Here is a 17,207-nt window from a genome sequence, read left to right on the forward strand (position 1 = left end):
CGAAGAAAGTTCATTGTCCCTGTCTAACATAGTTTGCCCTTTTTTCCCCTGTGTGATCAGGGGTGTGTTTACATCCCAGCCTCCTCTCTGTTCTTCTAACCAGCAAAGAAGAATGTAGCAAAGCATTGGTGAGGTGGCCTCATTTTGTGTTTAGCTAGCTGACTACCTCCCAAAAAGTAGCTCTCATTGATGTTCTTAAGTGAAGTTCATCAGGCTTAGTTTTTTCAGAACCTCATACTAGGCCTACATCCTCTTTATGGGGTGAAAAGTAAGAGCTTTAGCTATGAAGCCATCTAGTTTCCCCAGGAGAGTTTAAAGGAGAGGAAAAAATAAAAAATAAACTCTTGTAGTTAAGGTTGGGTAAACTAGAATTAGCATAAACTTTCATTAGTATATTCCTCTGAAAAAGCAATGCATTGCTGAAAAATGGAGGAAGTATGTGCTTCCAAGAAATTCCTTGTAGACAGCTTATGAATTATAGACCAGACACTTTCTAGTGGCTTTTACTAGTGTGTAATGCTACTTCTCAGGGCATAGTATATTGTAGTGAATTAAGGTACATTTTTACGGTTTATAATTGTCGATTTAAAGAAAAAAAACAACAAAAAAAGCTAAACATATAATAACCAGCTTTTAAGGTTTTTGGTTGTTTGTTTTTTTTTGTCTAGGAAAGTGTTTTATATCTACCCATATGCTAATACTGTACCTAATGATTCACACTAGACCTTTCATTCATCTATCTCATCTGCATAGTATTGTTAGTCTGTATATTAAATTGCTGTTTCAGTCTTACGGGAAGCTCCTGATAGTTGCTGGGTTTCTTCTCTGAGTTCCCTAGTACTATTCAGTAGGGTAGTCACTGTCTCACAAAGACATAAGTTGTAATGATGGGGAGGCTTTTTATAGTATCTCTGTTGATGCACTATGTATCTTAGATTTATTTTTTTAACGAACTTTTGCTAGGAGTGTGAATACAAAAAATTGCAAAAGCTTTTAGTTGTTGCTAGCTGGCAGATGTTTATGTACAATATAGCTATTCTGAAGAGTAGGACTCAACTGAAGTCTAGTTTTATTAACCATCTTTATCTGCACCATTTGTTAATCCTCCTGTATATAGATGTAGGTAGGGAGAACCCACAGTGAGGTGTATATTTTCTTCACGGTACGCTTTCTTAACAGAATATATTTATGGTGAAATTAAGAGCATTTCTTGGATAAGGTACACTTGTACATTTATTGTGAATAAGGATATGAAATTGGTACATCATTAATACAGTAAGATTTCCTGAATGCCTGTGTAGAATGAGTAGATAAATGTTTGGGTGTTTCTAAAAGAATACTACCTGTAATTGAAAAAATGACATAAATGATACAAGGTACCAGAACTTGTTTTACAAGACAAAATATATTTATACCTACTGTGTTCATTCCCTTTTGTTTTCTTTTTTTGAAGTGGCTACATTTAAAACTGGGTAGTCATCTTGAAAAGTGTGCTTAGGAACGTTGTCTTTAATTTCATGTAATAAAAAATAGTAGGTGTCTTAAATGGTTTTAAGTTCCAAGGTAGTGACAGCACTACGATGTTCAAGTGAGCCATTAAACACTAATTTTCTAACACTCTCATGTCCATTAAAGTACTCTTCTGTATAGAGAAAAATGCTTATTTTATCAAGATACATGAAAAAATATATAATTCTCACAGCTTTCATATTAGGGGAAAATACAGTTGGTTTAATATTTTGCAATACTTTTTCTATGAAAAATTCTCAGATACATAGTTGTGATCACTGTAAAATTTATGTAGATTTCCAGTGCAGATAAACTAGATAAATGGTAAATTTTGTGGCAGGAAACATAAAATTATGGCAGGACAGTAAGACACTGGAAAGTAATCTGATAAACAACCAGTGTTCCACAGGATAGTGAATGTAAAGCATTAAGTTTGTTTTCCACAGGTCTTACTTTGTCATGTGATGAGTCCTTTTTAGAGGGGGATTGTTTTACCTTTTTTTTTTTGTTGTTCAGAGGGGATTGGTTTATTTTTTTTATCATCAGTAGAGAGCTTATCTGTGAATAAATTATTTATATTTATTCTCCAACAATAAGTGTTCATGTCTGTTTGGGTGGATGGATACTGGGTGGCGGAACTGTATTTGTGTCCTGTGAAAAAGGCAAAAATCTCCTGCGTACGGCTATATTCATATAAAGCTGGTGATCTGTGAACAGAACTCTTCTGTGGAAGACATGTCCTAAGTCTGGATCTAGCAGGATCATTGCCAGTGTCAGGGTTTTTGCTGAAAGCTTCTCCTCACTGGCTTACTTTGCCTTACTTTCATGATACTTGGGCCAGAGTGTACATACCCAAACGAAAGGATTAGTTGTGTTTATTCAGAGTGCTTAAAGGGAGTGTTTGAGATGCTGAACTTGCAAGCTGGGAGAACTGGGAAGTGCTCAGCCAGTGTTCTACCTGGTGGATACCTTTCAGGAATCCCTCAGGAAAGAACAGACAGGCATATTTTGGATGAAAGTGCTTATACATCACAAAAGATTGGGAAAAGTACGTCAGATACAAACTAGCAACTGAAATTGGTATTCGAATACAAACAAGTAGTCTTTCTGGTACTTTATGTTCAATTTTTTTTTATGTACTTTTTACAAAAATGAATCACATTAAAAAATATTTTCAAAGTTACTCATAAGTTTTAATGCCTTCTTATTTTGAACTAATGGATTTGAGAGCTCTCCTTAAAGGGCGAAGTTTTACCGGAAAATGCTAGTACCTTTCTGTCTCCTATTAAACAGCGTGATTCATTCCTAATTATCTAAAATGAGCACTTAGAACCACAGGGCATTTCTGAACATACTGCTCATCATCTTAAATACAAAATTTAAAAAAGCCAAGGACATGTTCTGCTCATACAGGCTAGGTTGGTTGGGCTTTTCTCTTTTTTGCGGTTAGGGTTTGGTTCTTGGTTTTTGTTTGGTTTTTGTTGGTTTGGTTTTTTTGGGGGGGGTTGTTTGTTTGTTTGTTTGTTTGTTTCATTTTCTCGTACTAACTGGTAGAACAGAAGGTAGAATACGTGAGAAAGCCCCGAGTCAGTATGTGCAATCTTGGCTTACTTAATTTGGGGATTCTTTAAATCAGAAACCTTGGTATGAACAAGTAATAAACCCTCCAGAGTCCTCGTACAGAAATAATTTGCAGGATCTGGTCATTAGTTTGTTTCTGTTCTGAGTGCTTGAATTCTACATCTATTAAAATGAGTGACAAAATTCCCAATCGCTTAGGATCAGGCCATGCTGCAGAGAGGATATCAGCCGCTATGTGGTAGTTTTGGCATATCTAGTGTGCTGGATTGTAAGTGACTTCTTGGTCTTCTGCAAATGGTCATATTCATGGCTTCAAGGAAAAAGGGTTGGGTAGTATATATTTATTAGCAGTATGGTTGAGGAGAAGCTGTTATGGTTGTGGAATATGACAGGTTTAAAAGGGCAGTTAGAGAGAAACACCACTGGGTATAAACAGCTAAGAAAGCTTCCTTTTTTCCCTTTCCTGCCCTCCTGAACTTCACTCCCCCTACCTTTACTCCCCTTTTTTCCACTTTTTCCATTCTCCCCTACCCCTCTCATTTTTTTGTTTTTTTTCCTCTTTTGCAGTGGAGAAAGGTTTCATACAACATACCTGTGTGCAAACCAGGCCCGTAGCTTATTTTGAGTAGTATTGTGTATCAATAGCATGTAGGTCAATGCCTGAGTTTTACGCAAGGTATTTGGGGATGAATGGAAAACTTTTAAGTGCCATGTGATAACTGATGCAATATTGAAGGGAGAAAGTCTTAATAAATAGTGAATGGGTTAAGTGTTGCTGTTCTCCAAGCATTCTGTATACATTTTATGGTGCAACTGCACATTTGTCACCCTGGCATCTCACAAATGCTTATAACTAGGCAACAGCTAATTTCCTTTTTTAAATGCATCTACTTAATGATAATTTGAGATGTTCTACAATGATTTGTTATCTAGTATAATTTTCTCCACACCTTTAATCCATTTTCAGTGGAACCTAGCCAAGTATAGATTTTCATGGTTATAAATCTAGTTTTGATGTGAAGGGAAGTTGAAATTCCACCATATAAAATGTTCAGTTGTCTGATGTCTACTTAGAAACATAGGGGGGCATCCTAGCACTGCTTTACAGTTGTGCACACTGAGTTTTACCTTATTCTATCTCAGATTTTTGTATTGCATGTTAATGATTTTTTATATATCCTAGTAGTACAACAAAAAAAAATAAGTTGAAAAAACAGGACCCCTACAGCCCTCACTATTCTATGCAGATGTCTTTTAAAATTTACAGGTACAATTTTAGTGGTGGTGGTGGTAAACAGATTTATTTTTTTTCCCCACTTATTTATTAGCAGACTTGTTTTTTATATACATTAGTGACAATGGACTAAGCACAGCTGTAAGTTACTGTATTTCTGTAGAAAATAGAAATAGTGTAAAATTGTTTTTGTTAAATGTTCACAGTTTTTAAATAAACTTTTCATCTCCTAAAAAGCCTCTGTTTTCTTTGACAGTGTCTGGTCTCTGATATGTTTACCAACAGATATCCTTCCTAATTATTGCTAATCTGTGTTCGGTGATAAGCTTCTCTTCGCAGGAACTTCATCATCTCTTATGAATTCAGGTGATGGCAGCAGACTTGGCTCTGCTCTATTTAAACATCAATGGTTAAGACTTTTTCCAATTTATTCCTATGTCTTTTGTTCAAGCTTAGTTTGTGAAAGGATAGAGAAGAACAGCAGCTCTTCTGTGTCAGAAATTTCTTTCTTGAAATTTCTAGAAGCTGGCTGTATTGCTGAGAGTTGCAGAACTTGGGCAGCTAAGTGATGCTTATGCTTCTGTAACTTCTTTAAGTTTCAGCATGATGTTCAGTGACGTTCTTGCCTCTTTTAAAATCTGAAATCAACTGGAATAGTTGATACCGGCTTCCAGGGTCCATACATTTTTCTGTGCTGTTACAATTGAAGGGAAGATATTTCATGGATCTTAAAAGCATTAACTGCCCTCTTAGTTAAAAAAACATTCTTTCTTTGATTCATATGAAAGATGTAATACAGAAGCATGGTACTTTGCTCCTACTTGATTGCCTTTAGAACACAAATTTTGCTGCATAAATTTTATGAGACTGGCTGAATAAGAATCATCAGGTGACCCCTAATCTGAATTGGATGAAAAGATGCTCATTGATTTGTTGTCTAAACTTTCTAATTATGCAAATACATATGCATTAACACCTGGACTTAGTCTTCAGGTTTTAGATCTGCAGTTAAACTCAAATAGCATTCTGCTTCATTTGCTTTAATTTATCAAAAATTGTTCATTGTTTATCAAAGCTGACTTATATGTTAAGGTACCTTTCACAGACTTGAGTTAATACTGCAGTAAATTTGCTTCCAGTCTTTGTATATTAGGACAGTCAGTAGCTCTCTAAAGAGCTTTCATTCCAGGCTGTTACCCAAATAATTCTGACATTCATGCAATTTAAATATTTAACAATTTAATAAATTATTAATATTAAAGGATATTGAATTATTAACAATGTATGGTTGGACTTGGTGTTTTTATCTAAAGCAATGGCTAGGGTATTTCAGTGTAGCAGTGTAAGTAAAAATCCTTCAAATAATGTTAGGCAGTTTTACATTTTATATATTTTACAGTGCATGATTGGAATCATAGGTTCAATAACTCTCAAGTTTACATGTTTTTTTTTGATTGTCTTCTCATCCTCATACCTTGTTCATCAGCTACACATGTGAGGTAATGAGCTAACAACACACATGAAAAGAGCCTTGGGTGACATGATTTAGTGTGAGATGTCCCTGCCCATGGCAGGGGGGTTGGAATTTGATGATCTTAAGGTCCTTTCCAACCCTAACTATTCTGTGATTCTGTGAAAAGAAATTAAAAATGCAATGTGTCTGCATGGTTGTTCTCCTTTATTTTGTTATGGTTATTTGTTCTTTGATATAGGACTTCAGATCTTCCACTGGTTTCCAGTGCCAATAAATATAAATTTTCCCCAGCTACTAATAAGCATATGAAAGCCACTAGAACTCCTTTGCTGGATGCCAGAAAGCAGTAATGGCATTGCCTTTTTTTTTTCCTGAGGCACAGAGCATCTGTCTGTTACTCTGCAGTCTGTTTGGGGTTGCTATGCCTTTGCAAAGCAAGCAGTGGGTTTGCCACTTCCCTTGTAACCAGAAGCTCCTGTGAGAATTTACTTCAGTGCAGTATCCGGTAAAGAAGTAAAAGGAAGTGGAAACGTTACAGCAAGATACGTCTCAGTAGACAGGGGTAAGTTGGGGGGCACAGCATGAAAAAATGCAGGACAGAAGCATGTTTGTTGTTTGGCTCTGTTTTGCCTACATGAGATGTATCTGACGTGGTGACAAGCTAGGAAAGTGGTGTCTAACTGAGGAAGACAGCCTTTTGAGGACAAGTGTTTTTTGACATCTGGAGTGTTCGCAAGGGAAGTTTTCTATTCTGCTGTGTGATGGGTTTTTTTATTTCTCTTGGATATATTCTCAACTCTGACATCTCCTGTAGTATCCACATTACTTTTGGCAAACATTTCCTGGATAGCCTGCAGCTCAAAAGACAAGGTGGATCACAAAGATGCTGCAGAACCTATGGGATGTCCAAGGTCTTGCTTGCTTTCTCCATATGAGCTTGCTTGTTTAAATGAAAGTATCTGCCTGTCAGTAATCTGCCTAGCATCTCCATCTGATTGGAAAGACAGAAATTATTGAAGGTGCCAGTTAATGGTTTCCATGGCAATCAGCCATTACCAAAGGCGTTCATTATCATTATCCACCCTGAAGCTAAAAGCATACATCTTTAGTTAAACCCACACAGGCATGAAGCAAAGTAAAACAATAAGGCATTCCTGTTCTATAGTGTCATTTCAGGTTAGCATACCTGTTTATGCATGTTTAGTTGTATGGGAGATAACTGGTTTTGGCCAGAGAGATTTATCAGAGCTGCAGATAAAGCAGTGGAGCCGTGAAAAGTTAGTAGCCACTGATAAACTGTTGACCTTAATTTCTTTCCTCATTGGAGTAGCTTCACTACTGAAGAGCAATATGGCTTTTTCTGAGGAAAAGAGAAACAGGACCAAATCGGTTAATACAAATTGGTTAGTACACTGTCACACAAGAATCCTCTGGAGAAGGCATCTGGGACATGGCTGTCTGGTCTGGCTGTTCATAGTAATCAGTCACGCACTTGAAGGAAATAAATTCAGCCTGTGTGGAAACTTATTTTGGATGGAGTGATCTTTGTATTCTCATGTTTTTCAATAATACAAGAACGTATATATTTATTTATTTTTATTTCAGTGTCCAAATTCCACAAGAACAATAGATGGACAGTGCTTAGATTCATGAGTAGCAGACATTTTTACTAAGACTGCAATGTTGAAATTGTAGCAAAGAATTCATGGCATTTTTGTGATGTATCACATATGAACCACAGTATTCAGTCCTAGTATTGATACCTTTTATGTGAAAATATTGCATATAGAAAATCCTTTAATAGCTTAAACGTTTAAACTCCTACCTACCACAGTTTGCTTCAAAAACTGCTAGTAAAATGAATTTCCACACATACTGTTTTCACAGCAGCCTTTACTCAGGATGGTCTCTAACACCAAAAACTCTGGTTTAAAACACTATTTCCCTTTTCATGTCATTAATTACATTGTAACAGTTGAAATGCCATTTAGAAATGGGGAGCAGGCCTTGCTATGCATTAATTATGGAGCATGTTCTTGTCAATGTAGATCAGTATAAAGAAATAATACCATACATCTACAAAAATGGGCTTCATTTCAATTAAAAGTTAATCAAAAAAAAAAAAAAAAAAAAAAGCTTCCCTCTTCACTCTTCTAACAAGCTTCCATTTAATCCCATGGTGACATATTGTAAAACCATGAAAACGCAAAAGAATCGCAGGAAAGTTCAGAAATGTTAGACTACCTTCAGCTGAAATTAAGCTAAAGTAAAACAAAGAGAGTACTCATGACTGTAACAGTTGGCTACATCTTTAGAGCAAGACTAGCTTTTTGTTTTTAAGGGAATGCTTTAAATTTGTCTGTACTGATTTGGAACGTGTCTGTGTCCTGTAACTCTTCTAAAAGGGACAGAAATGTAGAGCTAGGATCTTACTCCTGTGTTCCTTTGTTGTGAAAAATACGGTTATGTGTGAACATACATTTATGTATCTATGTACATGTTCTGAGCAGGGATGAAATTTCCTCACCAAAGTAATCAAAGGTCCCATTTCTTTAGCAGAAGCCATAAGGCTGCCTTTCATCTTAACTTGGTTCATATGGCAATGTGAGAACATTTCTCAACTAGCCATCCCCTGAGCCTGTTCACTCACTTCTACTGCCTGCTCTTTTCACCTCTCCAGATGACAGTCACCGTTAAACATGACCCAGCAATCTTGCTATGCAAGAGGAAAAAATCTTATTGGAGAGGAGCTGTGTATGAAATAATACACATCATCCATCAAATCTGCTGGACTGTACATCATATTTGTTGCTGCCATCTACCATTTGATGGCTTGTGTTTATGCACAGTCCCCCCCATTAAGTGAAGCTTTTCCACATAGAGGGTATAAAGGAACATAGCAGATATATGTGAACTTGAGATACACAAGCAGGCCTCCTCCTGGGCTAATTTACTTTGACAAGGAGGATGTTCCAATTTTAGCATACAGAGTAACACAATATTTGGAAGTTGATTTATCTCTATGCTTCACCATCACCTTAAAAGTCGTGTTATAACAGACTTCATATACATTAATAGCTTTTGCTATTTGAGTGAATGCAAATATTAGCATAAACACAAGTCTAGACAGGCTATTGTTTTTCATTTAGTTTGTTGCTTCTGTGTTCTCAGAGAACATGAAACTCTCTCAGTTTTCTGCAAGGCTTTATTATCCAACTGTAGTCATCATTAAACCCCACAAATAGCCCTGAATTCTTTTTTGACAGCTTCTCCTGTTGGGTCAGCTAGCTCTTGTATATTTCAGTTGCTTCATATTTCAGTAAAAACTGTTGACTTTTAATTCTTGTATTTGCTGCTGTGGTCTGAATGCAGGCCTGCACCTGGATGATTTCCTCATTGATTTGCAGTAAATTAGGCTGGGCTGGGTTTTTGGTTTTGTTATTACGTATTTGAGCTTCGGACAAGACACTGACTCCCTCAGACTTGCATTACATTTCTCCTATCAACAAGGCTCAGGCATTGTTGATAGGGACCACATACAATTAGTGGCCGTTAAAAAAAACCTAAAAGGATGGGTTTCGTTGGCACTTCTCTTTCAAGCATTGCCTAAAGGAACACTTCCAGTCCTGCCAGGTAGTGTGGTAAGGCCTAAGATACAGACTTGACCAAAGGGCTCAATCAACAGGTGTGATAAAATGTGGTATAGGTTTCTGCATGGGAGACTTTGATGCAACATTGATGTGCTTCAAAGAAGAAACATTAAAAGATCACACCTGATATCTGTCATGAGCTTCACCTCGAAAAAATAAGATTTGCAGTGAGTCTGAAAGCCTGAATGTGCAAGCAATGTGCTGGATCCAGTAGATTGCTAGCAGGAGGGAGTTTGTGGCTCTGGGGATCCTTCACTGGGAGTATCTCCTTTTGCTCTCTTTTGGACTCTTTGGGGCTCCCAGGGGAAATGCCTCAGCTGAGGTTCTTCCCACGTGCTGAAATCCAAAACCAAAGCTGTTGTGAATGGTACTGGTGCCAAGTCATTAACTTAAAGCCTGAAATTGCACGCAGAAGGCTATGGATTTAAAAACTGTAGCTGAGCCTAATTCTAGCCTGGTTTTGCCAAGCAGTTGGGCGGATGCCATGACTGGTTTCTATGGCACCACATGCAGTGCTGGAAGTACCTGACTCCAGGAACCAGCCCACCAGTAAGGGTATTATTTGTCTTGCTGCAGAAATGACAAAAATTTCCCACCAAGAAAATAATCCCATTGCCTGATTAATGATAGAGTCTTCTGGGCTTTTTCTTGTTCTGTAGAACAAGCATTCCTACTCTCTGTGCTCCCTGTAAGTGTCCTTGGCAAGGGCTTCCCCTGCCTGAAAAACAGATGGAATAGGCACTGACCCTGCCAAGTCCTATGCTTCTTTTAACCTTGCAAACCACGCACCCCTGCTGCCTTCTCCAAATTAGGCTTTAAACTCTCTCACATCTCCCTCCCCGAGACACCTCAGAAACTGCACTGTAATGGAAAGACAAACCAGAGGTGAAGCTATTGGCACAGCTAGAAGACACAGAGACCAGAGCATCTCTTTTAACTTTATTCCCTGTATAGATAAATCTGAACTGCAGACTGGGACTCTCCAGAGTTTACTGTTAGAGAAGGTCATTTGAGTGGTTTGACAATGTTCTATCTCCATCTGTTGTTAGGTCTTAGATGGAGAAGATCAGGGCAGTGCTGAATTATCCCATCCACCCTGAAGATCTCACAAGCAGGTAAATGAACATATAAAACTAGCAGTGGAGCGATTTGGTGCATTTTGGCAGAGTGCTGGCAAAGACTGCTGAGCAAAATAAATCAGGTCTGAAAAGAAAGGCCTGGAAAACAGGAAGTCAGTGACATACAAATGACATTGAAATGTCCTTGCTAATAAGCTTAGCACAAAACGCATTCAGAAGGAAAATGTTCATACTACAGGAGTTCTTGGTGAAGGCAACAAGAAGTCATTTTCAGCAAGACCTTATTTCTTACCTCTTCCATGAAAATGCCTTCGTACCACACAGCCACTGGGAGACAATGGCAATGGCCGTGGTTATCACCAGGACCCCCAGACTTCCACTCCTGGTTCCAGCAGCTGCAAACCATCAGGATGCTGCCAACAGGTCAGCCCCTCAAAATCGCATGTATGGAGGTATACAAGGAGTGTAAGGTAGAGTACATCAACTCAGTCTTCTCCAAGCTCCCTTTCCCACTGTTTGAACATGCTGGCTCCTGTAAACCTACTAAAGATCTATCAGCATAAAACTACAAGGGTAGCTAGCATATTTAATATAACACTTTTATTCCTTCTGAGAGGCTCCCAGTGTGTAAGTTTTGCTAGAGATTCCCTTGTACACCCATATGGAAACTATGAAAAATCCCAGCTGGATGTACTAAATGCAAGATACTCTTTCTGAATTCATTGGCTTTGGGAAATGTAACATGCTGTTCAAGACTGCTGTGAGGAAAAACAGCCAAAGAAGTATGAAGCCAGGTATTTTACATAAATAAATTCTCCAATCTGATTATAAGTCAAGTTCTTTATACTCACTACACAGATACTTTTTCCAACTGCTACACCTGGAAAATACATTTTATTTTCCACCACTGTGGTCATTAAAAGTCCTAGGGTGTTCATGTCATAGTCTGAATATATTATAATCATTAATACAAAGGAGATTTCTATCAAATTGTCTTTAAACTGTTACAGCTTTTTAGAAAAATACAATTTTGGTTTATTCAACAGTTCTATATAAAGAACCACAATCGGCTTTATTGCTTATCTATGCTTATGTCTCAAAAAAACCCTGTAAAAATGTTACAATAAAAGTGACTAATTCACTAGTGAAGCAGAAGAGTGAAGCAAAATTCTCTACAATGTGTAAAATTGGGGCTAGTAAATTGAGAGTGAGCTTCAAGCAGATTACACTCCTTTTTCAGATTTCCATACTTTCAAAATCGCCTACTTCAATGTGCTGTTGCTGAATTTCTCAAATACTACCACATATGATGATATTATCCATATGGCTGATTCCTGACTGGTTATTTGTTCCTTTTTATTATACCTCAGGCTGTCAGAATTTTTTTATATCTTTGGGATTTATTTTGTCATTAAGCCTATTGCCTAGTGTTCTGGAGGGCACAGCAGTTTTACTTTATTATACCCTGAAGAGCTTTCTCCTTGCCAGCTGTCTGTTTAAGGCCCTTCCATAGATGAGGCTGCATGCTTTATAATTCAAATTAATTAAATATTTAGTATACGGCCCCTCAGGCAAGGTAAATGCTTCAAAGCATAACTAGTGATACATTGTCCCCTCAGATCATTATAGCATTAGGAAACAGAGACAACATGTTTTTACAGGCTGTGGATGGGCAGGCTACAGTAATTGCAATCCAATAGAAGTGAAGTTTTCTCTTTCAATACAGGGAATGCCTCCTCCAAAGCTTGGCCAATGGGATGATGGAAATCAACAGAAAATAGGATCTGTAGAAATCTGCACTGAATTTTTTGGGAGCAATGACCAGTGCTTGAAACAGCACTCGAAAACTTCAAGGGGTGTTGAATCTCAATTAATTAGGGGCTACCTTGCTGGCATGTCATAAGATACAATCAAAGAAAAGGGAAAAGAAGCATTTACTGAATAACGCCTTAAAATATTACCTTACCTACTTTAAGGTAGTGTCTTCCAGTACTACCTTAAAGACTACACCTATTCAAATAAAGAAAATGGCAGAGGTCCTCCTTGTGCACTTATCTAGTGTGCAAGAGTGCTTGAAGATACGTTAAGGTATCATTCGCTGACATGGGAAACCACTTTATGAAGGAAAAGGCCAGTGGAACCTAGGTGTTTGCTAATGAGTGACAGACTGGATGCAGACACACACAATGAAATATTACAGGTATATTATATGCGAAGTCAGAATAGTTGACAATACTGGTGACTTCTAGGCCTGAAAGCTGTAGATCTGGTTTTTAGATCTCCATACTCCCAACTTAGCTATTTCAGACCAAGCTAATCAAGGAGATGAGCTGGCTGATTTTATTTTCTGAAGTAGATTTTATTCAGAAAAATGTCTTCCTTCAGTTCATTGGTCCAATATCATAATTTTAAATACTTTACATTTCTGAAAGCCACCTACTGCAGTACCAGCAAGTACCTCTGAAACAGAAGACAGTCTTCCAGCAACAGGTAATTCACACACCACTAGAGTCAGAGATTAATGCTTTTTGACGTATGAAAGCTGTAATCCCAATCTTTCAGACAGTGAAAAGCATTCATTTCTGTCCCTCATGGACCTTGAGCTATTTGACCTTAAAACTATGCCAAGCTTGCACTGGTCTTTTCAGCCTGTGTGAGCTGTTTTCCCTTTGGCCCAAGGCTGAAAGTAACAACTCACAGACCTAAAATCATTGCAATGTCCAATTCCTGAAAATACATACAAGCTGACTAGATTAGTAGGCTAATGTAGTAAAAAGGGTCTGAGCTGCCATGCCCAAGGCTTTTATCTAGGCTAATGGGTATATAAAAAGAGGTGGAGTGTGAATACAGTTAATGTGCTTTAGAGAGCATAGGTTTTTCCTGAAAAGAGAAACCTTAAGCATAACTTCTTTCCCTTAGAAATATCCAGGCTCAGCTAATGAGATGTCTGTATGAAACCTGGGCCAGGCTCTTCCCTGTAACATAGATGCTCTGCTGATACTCACACAGCACCTTGTGCCAAATGACCCTAAAATATTACAAGAACAAAGGCAGACTGTAATGTTGTGCAGCAGATTTATAAACTCCATATGACACTGTCCATAAAGCCCAGAGGAGCAATGTGGGTATGCAGAAACTGATGCAAATGCTTGTCTTTAAACTGAAATACAGGGAAGGGGTGGAAGGAAACTATATACAATGACCCCCTGTGACAGGGACACTTTCCATGAAAACAGGAGGGGGCTTTGAGCAACCTGGTCTAGTTGAAGATGCCCTTGCCTGTGGCAGGGGGGTTGAAACTTCATGATCTTTAAGATCCCTTCCAACCCAAACTGTTCTATGGTTCTATGAAAAATGGGTTCAGCATAAACAGCACTATTTATGGAGCAAGAGTGTCTGAATATGCCAGAAGCTGGCCAATTTGCATTTGTTATGGTCACCACAATGGCTTAGAAAACTGTCACCTTCACAAGGTTTTTTTTTAGCGCCCAGCAAATTGTATAGATTCATCCACAGCATTACTTCATTTCATAAATGTTACAACTTAGACTTGGTCCTTTTGATACAAGTTTTTCAGTCAAGTTTTATTTACTGTATTTAAATGTGAACCCGTCAGTTTTAAAAGGGCAGTTTACATTTGTCCAGGACTTTAATTTAATCAAACTTTGGTTTTTCAAAACTCAAAATTTGTTCCTACATTTTCAGAAAGAGCTAGAACAAAACTGTGCTGCATAAATGAAAGGTTTACCTTGAAAACAAACAGACCATGATTTCCACCATTTTAATTGCAAAAATTGAAAGAGAAAATAATTGACCCATGATGATTGTATTGAAAACATGCAAGAGCCTGAATGCCAATACTAATGCATCATACTAGTACTGTTGCAGTGACAGCAGCATCTCTTTAGGTTCACAGACAACTTGTGTGCTAGAAGACCTGTCATGGTGAGCTATGAAATAAAATGAGGCATAGTGGAGCTCTGGAAGAAAAATTTATTTAGGATATGGAACTTGTAAGACTGTAACAGAATAAGGTGTGTCGGGAGGGACCTCTAGAGATCACCTGGTCAAACCTCCATCGTAAAGCAAGGCAAATTTACATCACATTGAGGCCTAACTTTCTGGGGCCTTCATCGTTTTGAGAGGCCGGACAGAAAGAAGGAATTTAATCACAAGTGTTTTATCTAACGTAACTACCCAAAAATCAATAGCTTTGGAAGTCTCTCACAAGCATTCTATACACCCTAAATTCTGGTAACCTGAAGCTGTACCAGGGCCATATACACAGGCCACAGAAAAGAAGAAGGGAACAGAGATCTCCTCCAGGTTTTGTTATTTTTGCTACAAAAGTTGTCAAGCTGGAAGATGTCCCCATGATAGGAGAGAAAAATGTCAATGAATAAACACTATTAACAAGGGAGTAAAAAAACCCAAAGTGTTGCAATGTATTAAAAATAGAGGAAAGGATTTTAGTGGCAGTTGTCTAAGCAACAAAAGTCACTCACATTTTCTTAACTTCTTCCTTCTTTTTCAACATTCTTTTTTTCACAGTCTCATGTTCAATGTCTTCACTTGCAGAGTACTGCAGCAATTTGACTGGGATATAAAGACTCAGCTGCGCATACATAGTGGCTGAACCATATCATAATGGGGGAATAGTCACTAGCCTGTTTCCAAGAACCAGAAACTGTCTTCTGGGTATGTTTTTGGGAGGGTGAAACCAGAATTATATCGAAAACTAACACTGTGTTATCATAGTAATTAATTACAAACCTTTATATGTACAGATTACTTATGACAGTTTGTGATGGGGTATGCCTGAACACTTCACAGATGCTTACCACATTCTCTGAAGAGACAAATTCACAATACTGTCAAAATGTACCAGTTTGGGTTGCAAATACCACAATTTTGCATTAGTTGTTCGGGACCTTAAAATCTCCTACCCTTTTTAAAATGGAAAACTGATCAGGTATCAATCTTGCTGGAAAAAAAAAAAAAAAAAAAAAAAAAGGTTTATTTCTCCTGACAGGTTTATTTGGGTTGTGACTGTCCAGCCATATTGATTTAAACACCTTAAAGCGGAAGCCACTATCTTGAGAAATTAAGGACTTCGCTTGTATGTGTGCAATCTCAGAGGCAGTGAAGTGCAGGTCGCAGCAGCTTGGAGAAGCAGCTACAAGATTCCATAGCTGTTACATCCTGGGCTGTAGATGCAGCGCGAGGACTAATACACCTGAAGACTCCCGTGTCTATGTATGCGAACACGGGAGCAGGCAGCCTTCTTTCAGGAAGAAGGCAGTGGCAAGAACGTTACAGGCCATCAATAAGCCTTCACGGAGGCTGCTCGCACACTCTGGTCGGGCGCGCATTATATGAAGGATGCCCAAGGCTGGCTGACAACTGTTCGGGGCCCACGGTGCGGTAGCACATCCCACCTCGCTGCCTGCTGCTCATGGCGGCGGAGCCGAGGCTGTAGGCCGGTGCGAAAGGTGAGGTGAGGAGGGCCAGCGCCTGGCCTGGGCCTGGGCCTGGGCCTGGGCCCGTTCCCGCGGTACCTCCGGCGCCGCAGCGCTCCGGCTTCCGCGGGGCCTCACCTGGGCACCTCAGCGCTTCACCCCTCCTCTGCGGCCCTCCCCGGCTCCTGCGGCGGGGCGGGGCGGGGCGAGGCGAGGCGGGGCGGGGCGGGGCGAGGCGAGGCGAGCGGCCGCTCTGACGCGGGGAGGGCGGTGCGGTGCCGGCGGCGGCAGTAGGAAGATGGTGGCAGCAGGCGGAGCGGTTGCCTGCCGGGCTTTCCGCCCTGCGCTGCGCTGCCCCCCCCGCCGGAGCCGCCCTGCCTGCTGAGGAGGCGGCGCGGACCCGCACCAGGTGCGGTGGTTGGAGTCCGAGTGCCTGCGCCGCGGGGTGCCGGGGAGGCCGGCGGGTCCGCGGGCGGGCGGCGCAGCGCGGGGTGAGGTGAGGTGAGGTGAGGTGGGTGCCCGGCGGGGGGCGGCCGGCCCGCTCCCGCCCTCGCGGCGCCTCCCGGCTGCGGGGGCTGCGGCCCGGGCGTTGGCGGGGGGCGGCAGCTCCGTGTACTCTGCGTGGCAGTGCAGGCACGGCGGTGCAAGCGGCGCGGCTCTGCACCTGCCCCGAGCGGCAGCCGCCCGCGGGCAGTTGTGGGGCTTTCGCTTGTTTCGCCTGTGTGATCGCTGTATTTAACGTTGGTGGAATAATCTCGCGCGGAGCTGTGCAATACCGAACGCACTGGTTTGCTGGGTTTGATTTATTTATTCTTGTTTTACCCACCCGGCATCGCTTATTTGGCGAAACGGGAAGGGAGGAGTGGGGGAGCTGTGGAGATTTTCCGTCCGCCGATGGAGTGGCCGCGGCAGGACGGGCGCAGAGCCCGCTCCCGCAGGAGGTGGTGCCGGGCGCTCTGGCTGCGTCCCGGTTTGCGGAAGGGAGCCCACTGCGGCCTGGATCTTGCCATCCTCTCCGTGGGGTGCAGCGGGATGCCAGCTCCGCTCTCCATCACTGGGCTCTGTGTGTGTGTGTGTGTGTGTGTGTGTGTGTGTGTGTGTGTGTGTGTGTGACATACGCTGCCGTCACGTACCGGTGTCAGGAAAAGCAATTTGGCATAACGATTTGCGTAAATCACAGTCGCGGTCAGTGCAGCCGTATACGCTGCATCTGCTTTCTGG

Source organism: Psittacula echo (genome assembly GCF_963264785.1).
Source record: "Psittacula echo genome assembly, chromosome: Z".
NCBI lineage: Eukaryota > Metazoa > Chordata > Aves > Psittaciformes > Psittacidae > Psittacula > Psittacula echo.